A 6,355-nucleotide genomic window follows, 5' to 3' on the forward strand; every position below is an offset into this window, starting at 1 on the left:
AAGCTAGCAGCATATAGTTGAGAGACCATTTCCTGGTCTGTATCAGGAGCCCATTGTCTCAGCAGAGGTTCCTGGGAAACAGACACTGAGACAGATCCATGTGCACAGAAAGGTTCCTGCGGAGTGCTGTCAGGAACAGCACCTATGAGGGAGAGCAGGAAGAATGAATGGGCAGAGGAGCTGAACAGCAGTGCATTCTCAACGAAAGTTTCAGCCAATCCTGCAGGGAGCTGTGGAGCTAGAAAAGCCCTTCAGGGTTGTCCAAGTCTGAAGCAAGGAGATTTCACCTTTATAAACTCTGCCTGTCTCCCCACGGATCAGTCACTGGATCTCTGGATGTGAACTGCGTTTGGGGAAGGGTGTGACCCTGGGCAAGGTGGCTCTCTTCTCCTGAGGGAAATTCCTGAAGACGGACTTAGCTGTGAGCACTGTCAGCCACGAATACCCCTCAGCAACTGAGGAACAAGTACTGCAGTCCTAAAAGGGAGATCTGGGTGGCACTCTACAGTATCCACTACTCCTCTCCCCAGAGAACCAAAGTGTCGGGTAAAGAATGAAGACAAGCACCCAAGAGTTGAGGAAGAAGACGGCTTGACCATGCATTGTTAAAGGTCCTGCTGGGAAACACTTCATGTGAAGAGACTTCACAGGCAAGGTTAAGGAAGCAGACAAGATCGCGAGATACCCAGAAACTACCAGCAGTGGAAGGCTGTGACCACCCTTAGGGCTGAAGGGCTGAGGGAGGAAAATAGTATCACCTGAGTCCAGTGGGAGCAGGAGCTGTGGAAGAACAAGGGCCTGGTTGGAGCTGTAGTTATGAGGGGTGCCAGAAGCTGCACCATGGGGCAGATAAGTCCCTAGCCTCCTTTTAGCCCCACTCTCCACCTCCTGCCAGTGCCCTGCATTGGCCAACCCCAGTTGGTAATAGAGCCTGGGTGAGGCATTCCACGGGAGTCAGCTTCTGGGGTCACAGAGCAGGGTAAACAGAGGATTTGGGAGAAGCAAATGGAGAGCAGCTAGCAAGACCACAAGTTAAAAAGAGCCCAGGGATTAGAACCAGGGGCAAAGGGCGAGATGCCGCTCTGCCCTGCCATCCAGATTTTTCTACTGACCAAGACTGAGGTTGACCTAGAGTCTGGGGATGGGACTGAGTTTTTGGGTGGGTCCCTGATGTGAGGATTGGACCCAAAGCTCTGGGGCAAAGTTGAACAAAATGGTCCCAGGTAGAAGGATTGGAGGGATTGAGGGGAAAGGAGGCATGAAGGGTAATATAAAGCCCAAGGGAATATAAAGCAAGAAGTCAACAAAACCCCACAGAATTCACAGGCCATTTGATCTTGCCTCCAGGCCCACCAAGCCCTGTTGTTTGTTTCCTTCCAGCTGAGGTCTCCAACACAGGGATCAGAGGGAGGCCCAGGTCTTCCTTCCAGTGGCATTTGAACAAGTGGACTTGAGGAGGGCAGCTTGAATATGCCATGCAGCCTGAAAACTCCGTGAGACATAGGGAGGGGAAAGGAGGGAGCCGGAAACCTTTGAAGTGAAGGAGTTGAACACACATGGAGTCAAATGATGGTGGGAAGTATTTTTTCTTTTTCCCATACAGTCGGCTTGAATTGGGCATCCAGCAATGCCTGTCTCCTCCCTTGATCGCCTCTCTCTTTGTTTGCAAACCCTGTAGCCTGCCTCCGCCCCATCCCTGTCTTGGCTCCCTCCTGGCAGTGGGAGGTCAAGGCTCTGGAGATTATTTTTCTTGAGAAGATGAGAAGGTGGCAGCTTGTCAACAGTCCTCCTCTTTAGAGGTAGGCTTGGTCTTTTAGATTTTTCACGGCGGAACACCTGCAAGACAAACACACATCCCTCTTGGTAAATGTGACCACTCCCAAAGCACTGCTTTGATGTGTTATTCAGGTAAAGCTCCCTTCCCACCAGGAGTGAGGCCAGGAAGGAAGGAAGGGATGAGTGAGATGAAAAGCCCTGTCCTTCCATGCTGAAAATACTACTACTAATTATTATTCTTGTGGCTAATTATTGAGCAGTGGCTCAAATACTGAGTGGCTGCTCTATGCCAGGTAGATATTAGATGCTGCAGTGGTTTGAATGGTGGCCACCCCATCCATAAAGGTATATCCATGTCCTACCCCCTGGAAACTGTGAATGTGACCTTATCTGGAAAAAGGGTCTTTGCAGCTGTCATTAAATTAAAGATCTTGAGATGAAATCGTCCTGGATTATCCAGGTGAGCCCTAAACCCATGACAAATATCCTTACAAAAGACACACAGAGTGGGACAGGAGAAGAGAAGAACTTATGAGGATAGGAGCAGAGATTGGAGTTGTGTGGCCACAAGCCAAGGGTGGCCTGGAGCCACCAGAAGCTGAAGAGGCCAAGAGCAATTCTCCCCTAGGGCCTCTGGAAGGAGGGTGGCCCTGCAGACACCTTTGTTTCAGTCTTCTGGCCTCTGGAACTGTGAGAAAATGAATTCCTGCTGTTCTAAGCCACTCGGTTTGTGGTAATTTTTTTGGTGGACTTAGGAGTCTAAACAAACACTTTACATGCATTATTTTATTTATTTTCTTTCTGAGGGAGATTCACTCTGAGTTAATATCTGTTGCCAACCTTCCTCTATTTTGTATGTGAGCCACCACCACAGCATGGCTACCAATAGATGAGTGGTGTAAGTCCGTGCCCAGGAACTGAACCCAGGCCGCCGAAGTGGAGCAGGCCAAGCTTAACCATTAGGCCACTGGGGCTGGCCCTACATGCATTACTTCTAATCTTCTCTATGACCAGCAAGGTGAAGGTATTATTTCCCCATTTCATAGGCAAACTGCGATTTGGACCTGGGCTTACCTGAATCCCCATCTCCCTGCTCTCTCCATCATAGAACAATCCTCTTTGAATGTCATCTCTAATGACCTTCCAGTTGAAAAAGTGCTCTTCTGCATTCCTGGCTCATGGGCAGGTCCCTGCTCACCCCACTTGGATTCATCCACCAGCGACATTTAATTGACGGGCCATTTGTATTGGCCACTAGATTAGAGCTGTGGACACAAAGTGGATTGTCCCTAATTCCTCTTTCCTCACCTCATTTAGGGCCTGAAGACTCAGGGGAGGGAAAGTCTAGCTTCCTCATCTCAGAAAATAAATAGAAATATTGTAGAACCCTAAATCATAGTTTAAAATTTTAACAATAACCAGCATCTGTACAGTGATTTATGGATTACGAAGCCTTTCACTCACATCATTTCATCTTCATCAGATGAAGTTACACAGGGATGTTACATATGGATGGGTTCATAGATGAGGATGACAAAGGTTCCCAAGTCATGTGGCTCCATTGGTGCCCACGGTTACTGAGAGGCAGCTCCCCGCAGTACCCTGTCATCAGGGATACTTTATAAAGCTCCTTTGGATCCATCGTAGACTCATAGAAACAGCCATATAATTTCAAGTGCTTAACATTTTGGTCTTTCTATCTGGATTTTTCTCCTTTGAAAATAAGGGAGGCCTGCCAATTGGAATTATAAAGAGCTGGCTCCTTTTTAAGTGGGTTTGGGGTGTTGAATAAATGACTGATGTCAGCAGACAGCCCAAGTCAGAAGAAAGCTCGACTACAGCCTGCTTAGAATAAATATTTGTGATTCCTTGAGCAGCTGTAGCCTCTTAATGTTTGGCTCTTTCAAAATGCTTGTGGTCTGTACCTTGATGGATGTCTGTGTTTAAAGAAGTTTGGAATTGCCACCAGTGCCTGTGATTCCACCAAAGTGTTCAGCCAAACACAGAAAATGTATGAGTTAACAGTTACGGCACAATTTCCTTTCCTTGGAATGCAAGTTGGTATCTACAGCGAGTGGGCATGTGAGGAGAGGAATGCTTTTGATTCATTGAGTGTTTTGCTTGTGCCATGTTTTTATCTGAAACTAAAGAGATACCAGTCTAATTTTTCTGCAACTCCACTAACTGGAGTAAAATCTGAAATGACGTGCACATGAAGAGAGACCAAAAACCTATCTTCCAGAAACTGGACCTGGTGAAATAATGCCATTAGGGACCTTATCCTAAAATGGATGATTTCTAAGATAGCTGTGACAGACTTAAATTCTATGCCTATAAAGTGTTGTTTTGGCAGCAACAACAAAAAGACGGAACAACAGATAGCTCTGGTTCATGACAAGTCAATTTCATTTAATGTAAATGTATTTTAGCAGATTAAATACATTCACAAATTGACTTACACATTAGAAGATCTGGCACATACACTTGAAACAATTTCTGACAACTATCCCTTCCACCCACTACAGGTCTTGTTTGTGCAGTCTTCTTTAGGTGTATGGTAAAACTTCCCATCTTAACCATTTTTAAGGGCATCGTTCTGTGGCATTAAGTACATTCTCATCAACAATCTCGAGTTCTCCTGGTGTTTTGTTTAGGACTGACTTCCTTTCTTCTCTCTTTACTTTCCTCAGCTTGACTCTTGAAATTCCAACACATAGGCAAAAAATTCTGAAGTTTGTACAAAGGGGAAAAAGAATGATCCACATGGCACCTGTGGTAGGAAAGCTCATCAAAAACTGAAGTAGTGGAGGGAGCAGTGGAGGCCTGCCTTGTGTTTTGTTTCCACTGCTGTGGCAAGAGGGCCCCTTTTCTGGGCTGGCGTGGGGGTGGAGGGTTGGGCAATAGTGAGGAGAAGGGGAAATTAACTCCCCAGGACAGAGTGGAAGGTTTTTCTCTTACTAAGGTCAGGTCCTTCTTAACCCTAGGGAGACCAGACAGACCTTTTTGATAATTGGGACCCTTCTATCACCAAACTCTAACTGATGGGCTCTCAGGTTCTACGGTGGCAGAAGAGGAGAGGAGCAAGTTCTTTCGTGTTGGAGGACTCTGACCCAAAAAGGTGGGAAAGGAGAAAAATAGGGTCTCTGTGTCCTGAGGATCAGATGCTTGAGCCCCAACATGATACCAGGCTGAGAGTCAGCATAAGGCCCAAGACATTTGGGGCTGGGGACGCTTCTGTCAGTACCTAAAAAGAGTGGTTGGACCAGAAGATCCATCTCTCTCAACCCCACGGCTCGAAGAGAGAGTAGAGTTATCATGACTTCAGTAATGATGGAAACTGGTCTTAGAGAAGCTGCAAGCTCTCAGGGAAATGTGGTGTCTCTGGTGTTACCCATATAGACTGGATAAGAGCTAAAGGCTACTAAAGTCCCAGTCAGATACTGAGATGAAAACTCGACTCGCAGTGGCAAGATGTGGCCAGCCTATGCTTTGGGAATGGAGCCCCCAAGTGGGGAACGAAAGACACTCCTGTTACAATGTAGTTTGAACCCCTAAATTCCTGTGAAAGCTATCGTAGCTCAAGGAATCTTTATTAGAATGTGGCGAGATTAGAGAGAAATCCGCTTCTGAATTCTTTAGTGGAAGTTGTAGACGGCCTAGGGTGAGTAGTTCCAACTAAGCACAAAGTTCCTGCTTATAGAGAGGTAACTCAAGTCAACTTAACATCCATTGAGCCAACCACGTGCAAGGCACTGCAATGGACATTTAAAGGTAAGTAGGATACAGTTCTTGCCTTCAAGAATTTTACACGCTAGTGTGGATGGGTGAGCATGGATCACTGTATGACAGGATGACATAAATATTGTAAACTAATGTAAACACGGCACTGAATTTCTTTTTTTTTTTTTTATGATTGGTACCTGAGCCAACAACTGTTGCCAATCTTTTCTTTTTTTTCTGCTCTTTCTCCTCAGATCTCCCCAGTACATAGTTGTATATTTTAGTTGTGGGTCCTTCTAGTTGTGGCATGTGGGATGCCACCTCAACGTGGTCTGATGAGTGGTGCCATGTCCGCGCCCAGGATCCGAACCAGTGAAACCCTGGGCCTCTGAAGCGGAGCATGCGAACTTAACCACTCAGCCACGGGGCTGGGCACTGAATATCTTTAAGTCTTTGCTTCCAGTATAAAGGGCATATGAAGCCAGTAAGTGAAATACAGTTATGAGGAAATCTATAAGAAAAACTACTAATTAATCAATTTACTTCAATACATACTGATCTTGCATTTACCAGGCCCTAAGTTAGTCACTGGAAATACAAGGAAAAATGAGCACAGTCCCTGTCCTTGAGAGCCTGACACACAGGAATGGGAAAGTGTCAGCCGCTGGCAGCACAGTGTGAGGAGGGGCATCGGGTCCCCTACGTCTCTGTGCCCATTTCTGGGGTGGAAATTCTCAGGATCCCTTGGACCCAGGAGCAGCCTGATCACTGAGGTCACTGAAGGAGTAGTGGGCCTGGTCCTGCGGTACTTGGGTGGATAAGGGAAGGAAGGGGAAGGAAGGGGGAGCAAGGGGAAGGG

Source organism: Equus asinus, chromosome 12 (genome assembly GCF_041296235.1).
Source record: "Equus asinus isolate D_3611 breed Donkey chromosome 12, EquAss-T2T_v2, whole genome shotgun sequence".
Lineage (NCBI taxonomy): Eukaryota > Metazoa > Chordata > Mammalia > Perissodactyla > Equidae > Equus > Equus asinus.